The following is a 23,344-nucleotide window of genomic DNA, read 5'->3' as shown; positions in this document are numbered from 1 at the left end:
CTTTCCAGCAAGTATGCGAAAAATGCGAAAGAATGTGCTAGATGATGGCAAATACCAGACCTAACCCAGGCATAACCGGCGTTCTCCACTAAAATATTAATCGGAACCAGCTTTTATTGACTGTTTCAGTGTGGTACGATATTACTACATGATCCAAGGTAGAAAAAGCCCAGGGTCTGGCCAACAAGTATGCAAAAAATGCGAAAGTACCAGCCAGATGAGGGCAAATCCCAGAACTTTCCCAGACATAACCGGCGTTATCCTCTAAAATAGTATTCGGAACCAGCTTTTATTGACTGTATCAGTGTGGTAGCACATTACTACGTGATCCAAGCCACGAAAAACCCAAGATCCGGACAGCAAGTATGCGAAAAATGCGGAGTTACGAGCCAGTTGAGGGCAAATACCAGACCTAATCCAGACATAACCGGCGTTATCCTGTAAAATAGTATTCGGAACCAGCTTTCATTGACTGTTTCAGTGTGGTACCACATTACTACGTGATCCAAACCAGAAAAAGCCCAGGACATGGCCAACAAGTATTCGAAAAATACGAAAGTACGAGCGAGATGAGGGAAAATCCCAGACATTACCGAGACATAACCGGCGTTATCCTCTAAAATAGTATTCGGAACCAGCATTTATTGACTGTTTCAGTGTGGTACCACATTACTACCTGAACCAAACCAGGAAAAGCCCAGTGTCTGTCCAACAAGTATGCGAAAAATGCGAAAGTACGAGCCAGATGAGGGTAAATACCAGACATAACCCAGACATAACCGGCGTTATCCTCTAAAACATTAACCGGAACAAGGTTTCATTGACTGTTTCAGTGTGGTCCCACATTACTACTTGGTCCTAGCCAGAAAAAGGCCAGGATCTGGCCTACAAGTATGCGAAAAATGCGAAGGTACGAGCCAGATGAGGGCAAATACCAGACCTAACCCAGACATAAACGGCGTTATCCTCTAAAATATTAATCGCAACCAGGTTTAATTGACTCTTTCGGTGTGGAACCTCATTACTACGGGATCGAAGCCAGAAATAACCCAGGATCTGGCCAACAAATATGCGAAACACGCGAAAGTATGGGCCAGAAGATTGCAAATACCAGACCTAACCCAGACATAACTAGCGTTATCCTCTAAAATACTATTCGGAACCAGCTTCTACTGACTGTTTCAGTGTGGTACCACATTACTACGTGATTCAAACCAGAAAATGCCCAGGATCTGGCCAACAAGTATGCGAAAAATACGAAATCACGAGCCAGATGAGGGCAAATCCCAGACCCAACCGAGACATAACCGGCGTTAGCCTCTAAAATATTAATCTCAACCAGGTTGATTTGACTGTTTCGGTGTGGCACCTCATTACCACGGAATCCAAACCAGAAAAAACCCAGGATATGGCCAACAAACATGCGAAAAACGCGAAAGTATGAACCAGATGATTGCAAATACCAGAACGAACCCAGACATAACCAGCGTTATCCTCTAAAATACTATTCGGAACCAGCTTCTATTGACCGTTTCAGTTTGGTACCACATTACTACGTGATACAAACCAGAATAAGGCCAGGATCTGGCCAACAAGTATTCGAAAAATGCGAAGGCACGAGCCAGATGAGGGCAAATCCCAGACCTAACCGACACATAACCTGCGTTATCCTCTAAAATATGAATCGCAACCTGGTTTAATTGACTGTTTCGGTGTGGAACCTCATTACTACGGGATCCAAACCAGAAAAAACCCAGGATCTGGTCAACAAATATGGGGGAAAAACGCGAAAGGATGAGCCAGATGATTGCAAAAACCAGAACTAACCCAGACATAGCCAGCGTTATCCCCTAAAATACTATTCGGAACCAGCTTCTATTGACTGTTTCAATGTGGTACCACATTACTGCGTGATACAAACCAGAAAAAGGCCGGGGTCTGGCCAACAAGTATGCGAAAAATGCGAAGGTACGAGCCAGATGAGGGCAAATCCCAGACCTTACCGAGATATAACCGGCGTTATCCTCTAAAATATTAATCGAAACCAGGTTTTAATTGGCTGTTTCGGTGTGGAAAGTCATTATTACGGGATCCAAACCAGAAAAAAACCCAGCATCTGGACAACAAGTATGCGAAAAAAGCGAAAGTATGAGCAAGATGATTGCAAATACCAGAACTAACCGAGAAATAACCGGAGTTATCCTCTAAAATATTAATCGAAACCAGGTTTAATTGACTGCTTCAGTGTGGTCCCACATTACTGCGTGATCCAAACCAGAAGAAGCCCAGGATCTGGCCAACAAGTATGCGAAAAATGCGAAAGTACGAGCCAGATGAGGGCAAATCCCAGAACTAACCGAGACATAACCAGCGTTATCCTCTAAAATACTATTCGGAACCAGCTTCTATTGACTGTTCCAGTGTGGTACCACATTACTACGTGATCCTAACAATAGAAACACACAGGGTCTGGCCATTCAAGTATGCAAAAAATGCGAAAGTACGGGCCACATAAGGGCAAATCCCAGACCTAACCGAGATATAACCGGCAGTATCCTCTAAAATATTAATCGAAACCAGCTTTTATTGACTGTTTCAGTGTGGTACCACATTACTACGTGATCCAAACCAGCAAAAAGCCTAGGATCTGGCCAACAAGTATGCAAAAATGCGAAAGTACGGGCCAGATGAGGGCAAATCCCAGACCTAACCGACAAATAACCAGCGTTATCCTCTAAAATATTAATCGCAACCAGGTTTAATTGACTGTTTCGGTGTGGAACCGCATTACTACGGGATCCAAACCAGAAAAAACACAGTATCTGGCCAACAAATATGCGAAAAACGCGAAAGTATGAGCCAGATGATTGCAAATACCAGAACTAACCCAGACATAGCCAGCGTTATCCTCTTAAATACTATTCGGAACCAGCTTCTATTGACTGTTTCAGAGTGGTACCACATTACTACGTGATACAAACCAGAAAAAGCCCAGGATCTGGCCAACAAGTATGCGAAAAATGCGGAAGTACGAGCCAGATGAGGGCAAATCCCAGACCTAACCGAGACATAACCGGCGCTATCCTCTAAAATATTAACCGCAACCAGGTTTAATTGACTGTTTCAGTGTGGTCCCACATTACTACTTGGCCCAAGCCAGAAAAAGGCCAGGATCTGGCCAACAAGTATGCGAGAAACGCGAAAGTATGAGCCAGATGATTGCAAATACCAGAACTAACCCAGACATAACCAGCGTTATCGCCTAAAATACTAATCGGAACCAGCTTTTATTGACTGTCTCAGTGTGGTACGACATTACTACGTGATCCTAACAATAAAAAAACCCAAGATCTGGCCATTCTAGTATGCGAAAAATGCGAAAGTACGAGCCAGATGAGGGCAAATCCCAGACCTAACCGAGAAATAACCGGAGTTATCCTCTAAAATATTAATCGAAACCAGGTTTAATTGACTGCTTCAGTGTGGTACCACATTACTACGTGATACAAACCAGAAAAAACCCAGGATCTGGCCATCAAGTATGCGAAATAGTGCGAAAGTACGAGCCAGATGGGGGCAAATCCCAGACCTAACCGAGACATAACCGGCGTTATCCTCTAAAGTATCATTCGCAACCAGGTTTAATTTACTGTTTCAGAGTGGTCCCACATTACTACGTGATCCAAACCAGAAGAAGCCCAGGATCTGGCCAACAAGTATGCGAAAAATGCGAAAGTACGAGCCAGATGAGGGCAAATCCCAGACCTAACAGAGAGATAACCGGCGTTATCCTCTAAAATATTAATCGCAACCAGGTTTAATTGACTGTTTCGGTGTGGAACCCCATTACTACGGGATCCAAACCAGAAAAAACCCATGATCTGGCCAACAAGTATGCGAAAAACGCGAAAGTATGAGCCAGATGAGGGCAAATACCAGACCTAACCGAGACATAGCCTGCGTTATCATCTAAAATACTAATCGGAACCAGCTTCTATTGACTGTTTCAGTGTGGTACCACATTACTACGTGATCCAAACCTGCAAAAAGCCCAGGATCTGCCCAACAAGTATGAGAAAAATACGAAAGTACGAGCCAAATGAGGGCAATTCCCAGAGCTAACCGAGACATAACCTGCGTTATCCTCTAAAATACTAATCGGAACCAGCCTTCATTGACTGTTTCAGTGTGGTACCACATTACTGCGTGATCCAAACCAGAAAAAGCCCAGGATCTGGCCAACAGGTATGCGAAAAATGCGGAAGTACGAGCCAGATGAGGGCAAATACCAGACCTAACTCAGACCTAACCGGCGTTATCCTCTAAAATATTGATAGAATCCAGGTTGAATTGACCATCTCAGTGCGGCACCACATTAATACGTGATCCTAACCAGAAAAAAGCCCAGTAGCTGCCCAATAAGTATGAGAAAACTACGAAAGTACGAGCCAAATGAGGGCAATTCTCAGAGCTAACCGAGACATAGTCTGCGTTATCCTCTAAAATACTAATCGGAACCAGCTTTTATTGACTGTTTCAGTGTGGTACCACATTACTACGTGATCCAAACCAGCAAAAAACATAGGATCTGGCCAACAAGTATACGAAAAATGCGAAAGTACGGGCCAGATGAGGGCAAATCCCACACCTAACCGAGACATAGCCTGCGTTATCATCTAAAATACTAATCGGAACCAGCTTCTATTGACTGTTTCAGTGTGGTACCACATTATTACGTGACACAAACCAGAAGAAGCCCAGGATCTGGCCCACAAGTATGCGAAAAATGCGAAAGTACGAGCCAGATGATTGCAAATACCAGAACTAACCCAGACATAACCAGCGTTATCGTCTAAAATACTAATCGGAACCAGCTTTTATTGACTGTCTCAGTGTGGTACGACATTACTACGTGATCCTAACAATAAAAAAACCCAGGATCTGGCCATTAAAGTATGCGAAATTGTGCGAAAGTACGAGCCAGACGAGGGCAAATCCCAGACCTAACCGAGACATAACCGGCGTTATCCTCTAAAATATTAATCGCAACCAGGTTTAATTGACTGTTTCGGAGCGGTCCCACATTACTACGTGATCCAAACCAGATGAAGCCCAGGATCTTGCCAACAAGTATGCGAGAAACGCGAAAGTATGAGCCAGATGATTGCAAATACCAGAACTAACCCAGACATAACCAGCGTTATCGTCTAAAATACTAATCGGAACCAGCTTTTATTGACTGTCTCAGTGTGGTACGACATTACTACGTGATCCTAACAATAAAAAAACCCAGGATCTGGCCATTAAAGTATGCGAAAAATGCGAAAGTACGGGCCAGATGAGGGCAAATCCCAGACCTAACCGAGACATAACCTGCGTTATCCTCTAAAATTTTAATCGCAACCAGGTTTAATTGACTGTTTCAGTGTGGTACCACATTACTATGTGATCCTAACAATAGAAAAACACAGGATCTGGCCATTCAAGTATGCGAAAAATGCGAAAGTACGAGCCAGATGAGGGCAAATCCCAGACCTAATCGAGACATAACCGGCGTTATCCTCTAAACTATTAATCGCAACCAGGTTTAATTGACTGTTTCAGTGTGGTACCACATTATTACGTGATCCAAACCAGAAAAAGCCCAGGATCTGGCCAACAAGTATGCGAAAAATGCGAAAGTACGAGCCAGATGAGGGCAAATCCCAGACCTAACCGAGACATAACCGGCGTTATCCTCTAAAATATTTATCGCAACCAGGTTTAATTGACTGTTTGGGTGTGGTACCGCATTACTACGTGACACAAACCAGAAGAAGCCCAGGATCTGGCCCACAAGTATGCGAAAAATGCGAAAGTACGAGCCAGATGATTGCAAATACCAGAACTAACCCTGACATAACCAGCGTTATCCTCTAAAACAATAATCGGAACCAGCTTTTATTGACTGTTTCAGTGTGGTACCACATTACTACGTGGTCGAAGCCTGAAAAAGGCCTGGATCTGGCCAACAAGTATGCGAAAAATGCGAAATTACGATCCAGATGAGTGAAAATCCCAGACCTAACCGAGACATAACCGGCGTTATCCTCTAAAATATTAATCGCAACCAGGTTTAATTGACTGTTTGGGTGTGGAACCTCATTACTACGGGATCCAAACCAGAAAAAACCCATGATCTGGCCGACAAGTATGCGAAAAACGCGAAAGTATGAGCCAGATGATTGTAAATACCAGAACTAACCCAGACGTAACCTGCGTCATCCTCTAAAATACTATTCGGAACCAGCTTCTATTGACTGTGACAGTGTGGTACCACATTACTACGTGATACAAAGCAGAAAAAGGCCAGAATCTGGCCAACAAGTAAGCGAAAAATGCGAAAGTACGAGCAAAATGAGGGCAAATACCAGACCTATCCCAGACATAGCCGGCGTTATCCTCTAAAATATTAATTGGAACCAGGTTGATTTGACTGTTGCAGTTTGGTACCACATTACTACGTGGTCCAAGCATGAAAAAGGCCAGGATCTGGCCAACAAGTATGCGAAAAAAGCGAAAGTATGAGCAAGATGATTGCAAATACCAGAACTAACCCAGACATAACCAGCGTTATCCTCTAAAACACTAATCGGAACCAGCTTTTATTGACTGTTCCAGTGTGGTACCACATTACTACGTGATCCAAACCAGCAAAAAGCCTAGGATCTGGCCAACAAGTATGCAAAAATGCGAAAGTACGGGCCAGATGAGGGCAAATCCCAGACCTAACCGACAAATAACCAGCGTTATCCTCTAAAATATTAATCGCAACCAGGTTTAATTGACTGTTTCAGTGTAGTACCGCATTACTACGTGATATAAACCAGAAAAAGGCCAGGATCTTGCCAATAAGTATGCGAAAATTGCGGACATACGAGACAGATGAGGGCAAATCCCAGACCTAACCGAGAAATAACCGGAGTTATCCTCTAAAATATTAATCGAAACCAGGTTTAATTGACTGTTTCAGTGTGGTCCCACATTACTACGTGGTCCAAACCAGAAGAAGCCCAGGATCTGGCCAACCAGTATGCGAAAAAGGCGAAAGTACGAGCCAGATGAGGGCAAATCCCAGACCTAACCGAGAGATAACCGGCGTTATCCTCTAAAATATTAATCGCAACCAGGTTTAATTGACTGTTTCGGCGTGGAACCCCATTACTACGGGATCCAAACCAGATGAAGCCCAGGATCTTGCCAACAAGTATGCGAGAAACGCGAAAGTATGAGCCAGATGATTGCAAATACCAGAACTAACCCAGTCATAACCAGCGTTATCGTCTAAAATACTAATCGGAACCAGCTTTTATTGACTGTCTCAGTGTGGTACCACATTACTACGTGATCCTAACAATAGAAAAACACAGGGTCTGGCCATTCGAGTATGCGAAAAATGCGAAGTACGGGCCAGATAAGGGCAAATCCCAGACCTAACCGAGATATAACCCGCAGTATCCTCTAAAATATTAATCGAAACCAGGTTTAATTGACCGTTTCGGTGTGGAATGTCATTATTACGGGATCCAAACCAGAAAAACCCAGGATCTGGCCAACAGGTATGCGAAAAATGCGAAGGTACGAGCCAGATGAGGGCAAATCCCAGACCTAACCGAGATATAACCGGCAGTATCCTCTAAAATATTAATCGAAACCAGGTTTAATTGACTGTTTCGGTGTGGAACGTCATTATTGCGGGATCCAAACCAGAAAAAACCCAGCACCTGGCCAACAAGTATGCGAAAAAAGCGAAAGTATGAGCAAGATGATGGCAAATACCAGAACAAACCCAGACATAACCAGCGTTATCCTCTAAAACAAAAATCGGAACCAGCTTTTACTGACTGTTTCAGTGTGGTACCACATTACTACGTGATCCAAACCAGCAAAAAGCGTGTTGGATCTGGCCAACAAGTATGCGAAATAGTGCGAAAGTACGAGCCAGATGAGGGCAAATCCCAGACCTAACCGAGACATAACCGGCGTTATCCTCTAAAGTATTATTCGCAACCAGGTTTAATTGACTGTTTCAGTGTGGTACCACATTACTACGTGATACAAACCAGAAAAAGCCCAGGATCTGGCCAACAACTATGCGAAATAGTGCGAAAGTACGAGCCAGATGAGGGCAAATCCCAGACCTAACCGAGACATAACCGGCGTTATCCTCTAAAGTATTATTCGCAACCAGGTTTAATTGACTGTTTCAGTGTGGTACCACATTACTCCGTGATACAAACCAGAAAAAGCCCAGGATCTGGCCAATAAGTATGCGAAATAGTGCGAAAGTACGAGCCAGATGAGGGCAAATCCCAGACCTAATCGAGACATAACCAGCGTTATCCTCTAAAATATTAATCGCGACCAGGTTTAATTGACTGTTTCAGTGTGGTACCACATTATTACGTGATCCAAACCAGAAAAAGCCCAGGATCTGGCCAACAAGTATGCGAAAAATGCGAAAGTACGAGCCAGATGATTGCAAATACCAGAACTAACCCAGACATAACCAGCGTTATCCTCTAAAACACTAATCGGAACCAGCTTTTATTGACTGTTTCAGTGTGGTGCCACATTACTACGTGGTCCAAGCCTGAAAAAGGCCTGGATCTGGCCAACGAGTATGCGAAAAATGCGAAATTACGATCCAGATGAGTGAAAATCCCAGACCTAACCGAGACATAACCGGCGTTATCCTCTAAAATATTAATCGGAACCAGGTTGATTTGACTGTTGCAGTGTGGTACCACATTACTACGTGGTCCAAGCCTGAAAAAGGCCAGGATCTGGCCAACAAGTATGCGAAAAATGCGAAGGTACGGGCCAGATGAGGGCAAATCCCAGACCTAACCGAGACATAACCAGCGTTATCCTCTAAAATATTAATCGGAACCAGGTTTAATTGACGGTTACGGTGTGGAACGTCATTATTACGGGATCCAAACCAGAAAAAAACCCAGCATCTGGCCAACAAGTATGCGAAAAAAGCGAAAGTATGAGCAAGATGATTGCAAATACCAGAACTAACCCAGACATAACCAGCGTTATCCTCCAAAACACTAATCGGAACCAGCTGTTATTGACTGTTTCAGTGTGGTACCACATTACTACGTGATCCAAACCAGAAAAAGCCCAGGATCTGGCCAACAAGTACGCGAAATAGTGCGAAAGTACGAGCCAGATGAGGGCCAATCCCAGACCTAACCGAGACATAACCGGCGTTATCCTCTAAAGTATTATTCGCAACCAGGTTTAATATACTGTTTCAGAGTGGTCCCACATTACTACGTGATCCAAACCAGAAGAAGCCCAGGATTTGGCCAACAAGTATGCGAAAAATGCGAAAGTTCGAGCCAGATGAGGGCAAATCCCAGACCTAACCGAGAGATAACCGGCGTTATCCTCTAAAATATTAATCGCAACCAGGTTTAATTGACTGTTTCGGCGTGGAACCCCATTACTACGGGATCCAAACCAGAAAAAGCACAGTATCTGGCCAACAAATATGCGAAAAACGCGAAAGTATGAGCCAGATGATTGCAAATACCAGAACTAACCCAGACATAGCCAGCGTTATCCTCTAAAATACTATTCGGAACCAGCTTCTATTGACTGTTTCAGAGTGGTACCACATTACTACGTGATACAAACCAGAAAAAGCCCAGGATCTGGCCAACAAGTATGCGAAATAGTGCGAAAGTACGAGCCAGATGAGGGCAAATTCCAGACCTAACCGAGACATAACCGGCGTTATCCTCTAAAATATTAATCGCAACCAGGTTTAATTGACTGTTTCGGAGTGGTCCCACATTACTACGTGATACAAACCAGAAAAAGCCCAGGATCTGGCCAACAAGTACGCGAAATAGTGCGAAAGTACGGGCCAGATGAGGGCAAATCCCAGACCTAACCGAGACATAACCAGCGTTATCCTCTAAAATATTAATCGCAACCATCTTTTACTGACTGTTTCAGTGTGGTACCACATTACTACGTTATCCAAACCAGAAAAAGCCCAGGAACTGGCCAACAAGTATGCGAAAAATGCGAAAGTACGGGCCAGATGAGGGCAAATCCCAGACCTAACCGAGACATAACCAGCGTTATCCTCTAAAATATTAATCGGAACCAGGTTTAATTGACGGTTCGGTGTGGAACGTCATTATTACGGGATCCAAACCAGAAAAAAACCCAGCATCTGGCCAACAAGTATGCGAAAAAAGCGAAAGTATGAGCAAGATGATTGCAAATACCAGAACTAACCCAGACATAACCAGCGTTATCCTCTAAAACACTAATCGGAACCAGCTTTTATTGACTGTTTCAGTGTGGTACCACATTACTACGTGATCCAAACCAGCGAAAAGCGTAGGATCTGGCCAACAAGTATGCAAAAATGCGAAAGTACGGGCCAGATGAGGGCAAATCCCAGACCTAACCGACAAATAACCAGCGTTATCCTCTAAAATATTAATCGCAAACAGGTTTAATTGACTGTTTCAGTGTAGTACCGCATTACTACGTGATATAAACCAGAAAAAGGCCAGGATCTTGCCAATAAGTATGCGAAAATTGCGGACATTCGAGACAGATGTGGGCAAATCCCAGACCTAACCGAGAAATAACCGGAGTTATCCTCTAAAATATTAATCGAAACCAGGTTCAATTGACTGTTTCAGTGTGGTCCCACATTACTACGTGATCCAAACCAGAAGAAGCCCAGGATCTGGCCAACAAGTATGCGAAAAATGCAAAAGTACGAGCCAGATGAGGGCAAATCCCAGAACTAACCGAGACATAACCAGCGTTATCCTCTAAAATACTATTCGGAACCAGCTTCTATTGACTGTTTCAGTGTGGTACCACATTACTACGTGATACAAACCAGAAAAAACCCAGGATCTGGCCAACAAGTATGCGAAATAGTGCGAAAGTACGAGCCAGATGAGGGCAAATCCCAGACCTAACCGAGACATAAACGGCGTTATCCTCTAAAATATTTATCGCAACCAGGTTTAATTGACTGTTTCTGTGTGGTACCACATTACTACGTGATACAAACCAGAAAAAGCCCAGGATTTGGCCAACAAGTATGCGAAATAGTGCGAAAGTACGAGCCAGATGAGGGCAAATCCCAGACCTAACCGAGACATAACCAGCGTTATCCTCTAAAATATTAATCGCAACCAGGTTTAATTGACTGTTTCAGTGTGGTACCACATTATTACGTGATCCAGACCAGAAAAAGCCCAGGATCTGGCCAACAAGTATGCGAAAAATGCGAAAGTACGAGCCAGATGAGGGCAAATCCCAGACCTAACCGAGACATAACCAGCGTTATCCTCTAAAATATTAATCGCAACCAGGTTTAATTGACTGTTTCAGTGTGGTACCACATTATTACGTGATCCAGACCAGAAAAAGCCCAGGATCTGGCCAACAAGTATGCGAAAAATGCGAAAGTACGAGCCAGATGAGGGCAAATCCCAGACCTAACCGAGACATAAACGGCGTTATCCTCTAAAATATTTATCGTAACCAGGTTTAATTGACTGTTTGGGTGTGGAACCTCATTACTTCGGGTTTCAAACCAGAAAAAACCCAGGATCTGGCCAACAAATATGCGAAAAACGCGAAAGTATGAGCCAGATGACGGCAAATCCCAGACCTAACCGAGACATAACCGGCGTTATCCTCTAAAATATTTATCGCAACCAGGTTTAATTGACTGTTTGGGTGTGGTACCGCATTACTACGTGACACAAACCAGAAGAAGCCCAGGATCTGGCCCACAAGTATGCGAAAAATGCGAAAGTACGAGCCAGATGATTGCAAATACCAGAACTAACCCAGACATAACCAGCGTTATCCTCTAAAACACTAATCGGAACCAGCTTTTATTGACTGTTTCAGTGTGGTACCACATTACTACGTGATCCAAACCAGCAAAAAGCGTAGGATCTGGTCAACAAGTATGCAAAAATGCGAAAGTACGGGCCAGATGTGGGCAAATCCCAGACCTAACCGACAAATAACCAGCGTTATCCTCTAAAATATTTATCGCAACCAGGTTTAATTGACTGTTTCAGTATAGTACCGCATTACTACGTGATATAAACCAGAAAAAGGCCAGGATCTTGCCAATAAGTATGCGAAAATTGCGGACATACGAGACAGATGAGGGCAAATCCCAGACCTAACCGAGAAATAACCGGAGTTATCCTCTAAAATATTAATCGAAACCAGGTTCAATTGACTGTTTCAGTGTGGTCCCACATTACTACGTGATCCAAACCAGAAGAAGCCTAGGATCTGGCCAACAAGTATGCGAAAAATGCAAAAGTACGAGCCAGATGAGGGCAAATCCCAGAACTAACCGAGACATAACCAGCGTTATCCTCTAAACTACTATTCGGAACCAGCTTCTATTGACTGTTTCATTGTGGTACCACATTACTACGTGATCCAAACCAGCGAAAAGCGTAGGATCTGGCCAACAAGTATGCAAAAATGCGAAAGTACGGGCCAGATGAGGGCAAATCCCAGACCTAACCGACAAATAACCAGCGTTATCCTCTAAAATATTAATCGCAAACAGGTTTAATTGACTGTTTCAGTGTGGTACCACATTACTACGTGATACAAACCAGAAAAAGCCCAGGATCTGGCCAACAAGTATGCGAAATAGTGCGAAAGTACGAGCCAGATGAGGGCAAATCCCAGACCTTACCGAGACATAACCAGCGTTATCCTCTAAAATATTAATCGCAACCAGGTTTAATTGACTGTCTCAGTGTGGTACCACATTATTACGTGATCCAAACCAGAAAAAGCACAGGATCTGGCCAATAAGTATGCGAAAATTGCGGACATACGAGACAGATGATTGCAAATACCAGAACTAACCCAGACATAACCAGCGTTATCCTCTAAAACACTAATCGGAACCAGCTTTTATTGACTGTTTCAGTGTGGTACCACATTACTACGTGATCCAAACCAGCAAAAAGCGTAGGATCTGGTCAACAAGTATGCAAAAATGCGAAAGTACGGGCCAGATGGGGGCAAATCCCAGACCTAACCGACAAATAACCAGCGTTATCCTCTAAAATATTAATCGCAACCAGGTTTAATTGACTGTTTCAGTGTAGTACCGCATTACTACGTGATATAAACCAGAAAAAGGCCAGGATCTTGCCAATAAGTATGCGAAAATTGCGGACATACGAGACAGATGAGGGCAAATCCCAGACCTAACCGAGAAATAACCGGAGTTATCCTCTAAAATATTAATCGAAACCAGGTTCAATTGACTGTTTCAGTGTGGTCCCACATTACTACGTGATCCAAACCAGAAGAAGCCTAGGATCTGGCCAACAAGTATGCGAAAAATGCAAAAGTACGAGCCAGATGAGGGCAAATCCCAGAACTAACCGAGACATAACCAGCGTTATCCTCTAAACTACTATTCGGAACCAGCTTCTATTGACTGTTTCATTGTGGTACCACATTACTACGTGATACAAACCAGAAAAAGCCCAGGATCTGGCCAACAAGTATGCGAAATAGTGCGAAAGTACGAGCCAGATGAGGGCAAATCCCAGACCTAACCGAGACATAACCGGCGTTATCCTCTAAAGTATTATTCGCAACCAGGTTTAATTGACTGTTTCAGTGTGGTACCACATTACTACGTGTTACAAACCAGAAAAAGCCCAGGATCTGGCCAACAAGTATGCGAAATAGTGCGAAAGTACGAGCCAGATGAGGGCAAATCCCAGACCTTACCGAGACATAACCAGCGTTATCCTCTAAAATATTAATCGCAACCAGGTTTAATTGACTGTCTCAGTGTGGTACCACATTATTACGTGATCCAAACCAGAAAAAGCCCAGGATCTGGCCAACAAGTATGCGAAAAATGCGAAAGTACGAGCCAGATGAGGGCAAATCCCAGACCTAACCGAGACATAAACGGCGTTATCCTCTAAAATATTTATCGCAACCAGGTTTAATTGACTGTTTGGGTGTGGAACCTCATTACTTCGGGATCCAAACCAGAAAAAACCCAGGATCTGGCCAACAAATATGCGAAAAACGCGAAAGTATGAGACAGATGACGGCAAATCCCAGACCTAACCGAGACATAACCGGCGTTATCCTCTAAAATATTTATCGCAACCAGGTTTAATTGACTGTTTGGGTGTGGTACCGCATTACTACGTGACACAAACCAGAAGAAGCCCAGGATCTGGCCCACAAGTATGCGAAAAATGCGAAAGTACGAGCCAGATGATTGCAAATACCAGAACTAACCCAGACATAACCAGCGTTATCCTCTAAAACACTAATCGGAACCAGCTTTTATTGACTGTTTCAGTGTGGTGCCACATTACTACGTGGTCCAAGCCTGAAAAAGGCCTGGATCTGGCCAACAAGTATGCGAAAAATGCGAAATTACGATCCAGATGAGTGAAAATCCCAGACCTAACCGAGACATAACCGGCGTTATCCTCTAAAATATTAATCGCAACCAGGTTTAATTGACTGTTTCGGTGTGGAACCTCATTACTACGGGATCCAAACCAGAAAAAACCCATGATCTGGCCAACAAGTACGCGAAAAACGCGAAAGTATGAGCCAGATGATTGTAAATACCAGAACTAACCCAGACGTAACCTGCGTCATCCTAAAATACTATTCGGAACCAGCTTCTGTTGACTGTTTCAGTGTGGTACCACATTACTACGTGATACAAACCAGAAAAAGCCCAGGATCTGGCCAACAAGTACGCGAAATAGTGCGAAAGTACGAGCCAGATGAGGGCCAATCCCAGACCTAACCGAGAGATAACCGGCGTTATCCTCTAAAATATTAATCGCAACCAGGTTTAATTGACTGTTTCGGCGTGGAACCCCATTACTACGGGATCCAAACCAGAAGAAGCCCAGGATCTGGCCAACAAGTATGCGAAAAATGCGAAAGTACGAGCCAGATGAGGGCAAATCCAAGACCTAACCGAGAGATAACCGGCGTTATCCTCTAAAATATTAATCGCAACCAGGTTTAATTGACTGTTTCGGCGTGAAAACCCATTACTACGGGATCCAAACCAGAAAAAACACAGTATCTGGCCAACAAATATGCGAAAAACGCGAAAGTATGAGCCAGATGATTGCAAACACCAGAACTAACCCAGACATAGCCAGCGTTATCCTCTAAAATACTATTCGGAACCAGCTTCTATTGACTGTTTCAGAGTGGTACCACATTACTACGTGATACAAACCAGAAAAAGCCCAGGATCTGGCCAACAAGTATGCGAAATAGTGCGAAAGTACGAGCCAGATGAGGGCAAATCCCAGACCTAACCGAGACATAACCGGCGTTATCCTCTAAAATATTAATCGCAACCAGGTTTAATTGACTGTTTCGGTGTGGTCCCACATTACTACTTGCTCCAAGCCAGAAAAAGGCCAGGATCTGGCCAACAGGTATGCGAAAAATGCGAAGGTACGAGCCAGATGAGGGCAAATCCCAGACCTAACCGAGATATAACCGGCAATATCCTCTAAAATATTAATCGGAACCAGCTTTTATTGACTGTTTCAGTGTGGTACCACATTACTACGTGATCCAAACCAGCAAAAAGCGTAGGATCTGGCCAACAAGTATGCAAAAATGCGAAAGTACGGGCCAGATGAGGGCAAATCCCAGACCTAACCGACAAATAACCAGCGTTATCCTCTAAAATATTAATCGCAACCAGGTTTAATTGACTGTTTCAGTGTAGTACCGCATTACTACGTGATATAAACCAGAAAAAGGCCAGGATCTTGCCAATAAGTATGCGAAAATTGCGGACATACGAGACAGATGAGGGCAAATCCCAGACCTAACCGAGAAATAACCGGAGTTATCCTCTAAAATATTAATCGCAACCAGGTTCAATTGACTGTTTCAGTGTGGTCCCACATTACTACGTGATCCAAACCAGAAGAAGCCTAGGATCTGGCCAACAAGTATGCGAAAAATGCAAAAGTTCGAGCCAGATGAGGGCAAATCCCAGAACTAACCGAGACATAACCAGCGTTATCCTCTAAACTACTATTCGGAACCAGCTTCTATTGACTGTTTCATTGTGGTACCACATTACTACGTGATACAAACCAGAAAAAGCCCAGGATCTGGCCAACAAGTATGCGAAATAGTGCGAAAGTACGAGCCAGATGAGGGCAAATCCCAGACCTAACCGAGACATAACCGGCGTTATCCTCTAAAGTATTATTCGCAACCAGGTTTAATTGACTGTTTCAGTGTGGTACCACATTACTACGTGTTACAAACCAGAAAAAGCCCAGGATCTGGCCAACAAGTATGCGAAATAGTGCGAAAGTACGAGCCAGATGAGGGCAAATCCCAGACCTTACCGAGACATAACCAGCGTTATCCTCTAAAATATTAATCGCAACCAGGTTTAATTGACTGTCTCAGTGTGGTACCACATTATTACGTGATCCAAACCAGAAAAAGCCCAGGATCTGGCCAACAAGTATGCGAAAAATGCGAAAGTACGAGCCAGATGAGGGCAAATCCCAGACCTAACCGAGACATAACCGGCGTTATCCTCTAAAATATTTATCGCAACCAGGTTTAATTGACTGTTTGGGTGTGGTACCGCATTACTACGTGACACAAACCAGAAGAAGCCCAGGATCTGGCCCACAAGTATGCGAAAAATGCGAAAGTACGAGCCAGATGATTGCAAATACCAGAACTAACCCAGACATAACCAGCGTTATCCTCTAAAACACTAATCGGAACCAGCTTTTATTGACTGTTTCAGTGTGGTGCCACATTACTACGTGGTCCAAGCCTGAAAAAGGCCTGGATCTGGCCAACAAGTATGCGAAAAATGCGAAATTACGATCCAGATGAGTGAAAATCCCAGACCTAACCGAGACATAACCGGCGTTATCCTCTAAAATATTAATCGCAACCAGGTTTAATTGACTGTTTCGGTGTGGAACCTCATTACTACGGGATCCAAACCAGAAAAAACCCATGATCTGGCCAACAAGTACGCGAAAAACGCGAAAGTATGAGCCAGATGATTGTAAATACCAGAACTAACCCAGACGTAACCTGCGTCATCCTAAAATACTATTCGGAACCAGCTTCTATTGACTGTTTCAGTGTGGTACCACATTACTACGTGATACAAACCAGAAAAAGCCCAGGATCTGGCCAACAAGTACGCGAAATAGTGCGAAAGTACGAGCCAGATGAGGGCCAATCCCAGACCTAACCGAGAGATAACCGGCGTTATCCTCTAAAATATTAATCGCAACCAGGTTTAATTGACTGTTTCGGCGTGGAACCCCATTACTACGGGATCCAAACCAGAAGAAGCCCAGGATCTGGCCAACAAGTATGCGAAAAATGCGAAAGTACGAGCCAGATGAGGGCAAATCCAAGACCTAACCGAGAGATAACCGGCGTTATCCTCTAAAATATTAATCGCAACCAGGTTTAATTGACTGTTTCGGCGTGAAACCCCATTACTACGGGATCCAAACCAGAAAAAACACAGTATCTGGCCAACAAATATGCGAAAAACGCGAAAGTATGAGCCAGATGATTGCAAACACCAGAACTAACCCAGACATAGCCAGCGTTATCCTCTAAAATACTATTCGGAACCAGCTTCTATTGACTGTTTCAGAGTGGTACCACATTACTACGTGATACAAACCAGAAAAAGCCCAGGATCTGGCCAACAAGTATGCGAAATAGTGCGAAACTACGAGCCAGATGAGGGCAAATCCCAGAACTAACCGAGACATACCCGGCGTTATCCTCTAAAGTATTATTCGCAACCAGGTTTAATTGACTGTTTGGGTGTGGTACCGCATTACTACGTGACACAAACCAGAAGAAGCCCAGGATCTGGCCCACAAGTATGCGAAAAATGCGAAAGTACGAGCCAGATGATTGCAAATACCAGAACTAACCCAGACATAACCAGCGTTATCCTCTAAAATACTATTCGGAACCAGCTTCTATTGACTGTTTCAGTGTGGTACCACATTACTACGTGATACAAACCAGAAAAAGCCCAGGATCTGGCCAACAAGTACGCGAAATAGTGCGAAAGCACGAGCCAGATGAGGGCCAATCCCAGACCTAACCGAGAGATAACCGGCGTTATCCTCTAAAATATTAATCGCAACCAGGTTTAATTGACTGTTTCGGCGTGGAACCCCATTACTACGGGATCCAAACCAGAAGAAGCCCAGGATCTGGCCAACAAGTATGCGAAAAATGCGAAAGTACGAGCCAGATGAGGGCAAATCCCAGACCTAACCGAGAGATAACCGGCGTTATCCTCTAAAATATTAATCGCAACCAGGTTTAATTGACTGTTTCGGCGTGGAACCCCATTACCACGGGATCCAAACCAGAAAAAACACAGTATCTGGCCAACAAATATGCGAAAAACGCGAAAGTATGAGCCAGATGATTGCAAACACCAGAACTAACCCAGACATAGCCAGCGTTATCCTCTAAAATACTATTCGGAACCAGCTTCTATTGACTGTTTCAGAGTGGTACAACATTACTACGTGATACAAACCAGAAAAAGCCCAGGATCTGGCCAACAAGTATGCGAAATAGTGCGAAAGTACGAGCCAGATGAGGGCAAATCCCAGACCTAACCGAGACATAACCGGCGTTATCCTCTAAAATATTAATCGCAACCAGGTTTAATTGACTGTTTCGGTGTGGTCCCACATTACTACTTGCTCCAAGCCAGAAAAAGGCCAGGATCTGGCCAACAGGTATGCGAAAAATGCGAAGGTACGAGCCAGATGAGGGCAAATCCCAGACCTAACCGAGATATAACCGGCAATATCCTCTAAAATATTAATCGGAACCAGGTTTAATTGACGGTTTCGGTGTGGTACGTCATTATTACGGGATCCAAACCAGAAAAAACCCAGCATCTGGCCAACAAGTATGCGAAAAAAACGAAAGTATCAGCAAGATGATTGCAAATACCAGAACTAACCTAGACATAACCAGCGTTATCCTCTAAAACACTAATCGGAACCAGCTTTTATTGACTGTTTCAGTGTGGTACCACATTACTACGTGATCCAAACCAGCAAAAAGCGTAGGATCTGGCCAACAAGTATGCAAAAATGCGAAAGTACGGGCCAGATGAGGGCAAATCCCAGACCTAACCGACAAATAACCAGCGTTATCCTCTAAAATATTAATCGCAAACAGGTTTAATTGACTGTTTCTGTGTAGTACCGCATTACTACGTGATATAAACCAGAAAAAGGCCGGGATCTTGCCAATAAGTATGCGAAAATTGCGGACATACGAGACAGATGAGGGCAAATCCCAGACCTAACCGAGAAATAACCGGAGTTATCCTCTAAAATATTAATCGAAACCAGGTTTAATTGACTGTTTCAGTGTGGTCCCACATTACTACGTGATCCAAACCAGAAGAAGCCCAGGATCTGGCCAACAAGTATGCGAAAAATGCGAAAGTACGAGCCAGATGAGGGCAAATCTCAGAACTAACCGAGACATAACCAGCGTTATCCTCTAAAATACTATTCGGAACCAGCTTCTATTGACTGTTTCAGTGTGGTACCACATTACTACGTGATACAAACCAGGAAAAGCTCAGGATCTGGCCAACAAGTATGCGAAATAGTGCGAAAGTACGAGCCAGATGAGGGCAAATCCCAGACCTAACCGAGACATAACCGGCATTATCCTCTAAAGTATTATTCGCAACCAGGTTTAATTAAATGTTTCAGAGTGGTCCCACATTACTACGTGATCCAAACCAGAAGAAGCCCAGGATCTGGCCAACAAGTATGCGAAAAATGCGAAAGTACGAGCCAGATGAGGGCAAATCCCAGACCTAACCGAGAGATAACCGGCGTTATACTCTAAAATATTAATCGCAACCAGGTTTAATTGACCGTTTCGGTGTGGACCCCCATTACTACGGGATCCAAACCAGAAAAAACACAGTATCTGGCCAACAAATATGCGAAAAGCGCGAAAGTATGAGCCAGATGATTGCAAATACCAGAACTAACCCAGACATAGCCAGCGTTATCCTCTAAAATACTATTCGGAACCAGCTTCTATTGACTGTTTCAGAGTAGTACCACATTACTACGTGATACAAACCAGAAAAAGCCCAGGATCTGGCCAACAAGTATGCGAAATAGTGCGAAACTACGAGCCAGATGAGGGCAAATCCCAGAACTAACCGAGACATAACCGGCGTTATCCTCTAAAATTTTAATCGCAACCAGGTTTAATTGACTGTTTCAGTGTAGTACCACATTACTATGTGATCCTAACAATAGAAAAACACAGGATCTGGCCATTCAAGTATGCGAAAAATGCGAAAGTACGAGCAAAATGATTGCAAATACCAGAACTAACCCAGACATAACCAGCGTTATCGTCTAAAATACTAATCGCAACCAGGTTTAATTGACTGTTTCAGTGTAGTACCACATTACTATGTGATCCTAACAATAGAAAAACACAGGATCTGGCCATTCAAGTATGCGAAAAATGCGAAAGTACGAGCAAAATGATTGCAAATACCAGAACTAACCCAGACATAACCAGCGTTATCGTCTAAAATACTAATCGCAACCAGGTTTAATTGACTGTTTCAGTGTAGTACCACATTACTATGTGATCCTAACAATAGAAAAACACAGGATCTGGCCATTCAAGTATGCGAAAAATGCGAAAGTACGAGCAAAATGAGGGCAAATACCAGACCTATCCCAGACATAGCCGGGGTTATCCTCTAAAATATTAATCGGAACCAGGTTGATTTGACTGTTGCAGTGTGGTACCACATTACTACGTGGTCCAAGCCTGAAAAAGGCCATGATCTGGCCAACAAGTAATGCGAAAAATGCGAAATTACGATCCAGATGAGTGAAAATCCCAGACCTAACCGAGACATAACCGGCGTTATCCTCTAAAATATTAATCGCAAACAGGTTTAATTGACTGTTTCGGTGTGGAACCCCATTACTACGGGATCCAAACCAGAAAAAACACAGGATCTGGCCAACAAATATGCGAAAAACGCGAAAGTATGAGCCAGATGATAGCAAATACCAGAACAAACCCAGACATAGCCAGCGTTATCCTCTAAAATACTAGTCGGCACCAGCTTCTATTGACTGTTTCAGTGTGGTACCACATTACTACGTGATACAAACCAGAAAAAGCCCAGGATCTGGCCAACAAGTATGCGAAAAATGCGAAATTACGATCCAGATGAGTGAAAATCCCAGACCTAACCGAGACATAACCGGCGTTATCCTCTAAAATATTAATCGCAACCAGGTTTAATTGACTGTTTCGGTGTGGTACCACATTACTACGTGGTCCGAGCCAGAAAAAGGCCAGGATCTGGCCAACAAGTATGCGAAAAATGCGAAGGTACGAGCCAAATGAGGGCAAATCCCTGACCTAACCGAGATATAACCGGCGTTATCCTCTGAAATATTAATCGAAACCAGGTTTAATTGGCTGTTTCGGTGTGGAACGTCATTATTATGGGATCCAAACCAGAAAAAACCCAGTATCTGGCCAACAAGTATGCGAAACAAGCGAAAGTATGAGCCAGATGATTGCAAATACCAGAACTAACCCAGACATAACCAGCGATATCGTCCAAAATACTAATCGGAACCAGCTTTTATTGACTGTCTCAGTGTGGTACCACATTACTACCTGATCCTAACAATAGAAAAACCCAGGATCTGGCCATTCAAGTATGCGAAAAATGCGAAAGTACGGGCCAGATGGGGGCAAATCCCATACCTAACCGAGATATAACCGGCAATATCCTCTAAAATATTAATCGAAACCAGGTTTAATTGACTGTTTCGGTGCGGAATGTCATTATTACGGGATTCAAACCAGAAAAAACCCAGGATCTGGCCAACAAGTATGCGAAAAATGCGAAGGTACGAGCCAGATGAGGGCAAATCCCAGACCTAACCGAGACATAACCGGCGTTATCCTCTAAAATATTAATCGCAACCAGGTTTAATTGACTGTTTCAGTGTGGTCCCACATTACTGCTTGGTCCAAGCCAGAAAAAGGCCAGGATCTGGCCAACAAGTGTGCGAAAAATGCGAAATTACAATCCAGATTAGTGAAAATCCCAGACCTAACCGAGACATAACCGGCGTTATCCTCTAAAATATTAATCGCAACCAGGTTTAATTGACTGTTTCGGTGTGGAACGTCATTATTACGGGATCCAAACCAGAAAAAACCCAGCATCTGGCCAACAAGTATGCGAAAAAAGCGAAAGTATGAGCCAGATGATTGCAAATACCAGAACTAACCCAGACGTAACCAGCGTTATCCTCTAAAACACTAATCGGAACCAGCTTTTATTGACTGCTTCAGTGTGGTACCACATTACTACGTGGTCCAAGCCTGAAAAAGGCCTGGATCTGGCCAACAAGTATGCGAAAAATGCGAAATTACGATCCAGATGAGTGAAAATCCCAGACCTAACCGAGACATAACCGGCGTTATCCTCTAAAATATTAATCGCAACCAGGTTTAATTGACTGTTTCGGTGTGGAACCTCATTACTACGGGATCCAAACCAGAAAAAACCCATGATCTGGCCAACAAGTATGCGAAAAATGCGGAAGTACGAGCCAGATGAGGGCAAATACCAGACCTAACCGAGACATAGCCTGCGTTATCATCTAAAATACTAATCGGAACCAGCTTCTATTGACTGCTTCAGTGTGGTACCACATTACTACGTGATCCAAACCAGCAAAAAGCCCAGTATCTGCACAACAAGTATGAGAAAAATACGAAAGTACGAGCCAAATGAGGGCAATTCCCAGAGCTAACCGAGACATAACCTGCGTTATCCTCTAAAATACTAATCGGAACCAGCCTTCATTGACTGTTTCAGTGTGGTACCACATTACTGCGTGATCCAAACCAGAAAAAGCCCAGGATCTGGCCAACAGGTATGCGAAAAATGCGGAAGTACGAGCCAGATGGGGGCAAATCCCAGACCTAACCGAGACATAACCGGCGTTATCCTCTAAAATATTAATCGCAACCAGGTTTAATTGACTGTTTCAGTGTGGTCCCACATTACTACTTGGTCCAAGCCAGAAAAAGGCCAGGATCTGGCCAACAAGTATGCGAAAAATGCGAAAGTACGAGCCAGATGATGGCAAATCCCAGACCT

Source organism: Colletes latitarsis, chromosome 4 (assembly GCF_051014445.1).
Source record: "Colletes latitarsis isolate SP2378_abdomen chromosome 4, iyColLati1, whole genome shotgun sequence".
Lineage (NCBI taxonomy): Eukaryota > Metazoa > Arthropoda > Insecta > Hymenoptera > Colletidae > Colletes > Colletes latitarsis.
The sequence above is the reverse complement of the archived record's forward strand: the minus strand, read 5'-3'. Positions refer to the sequence as shown.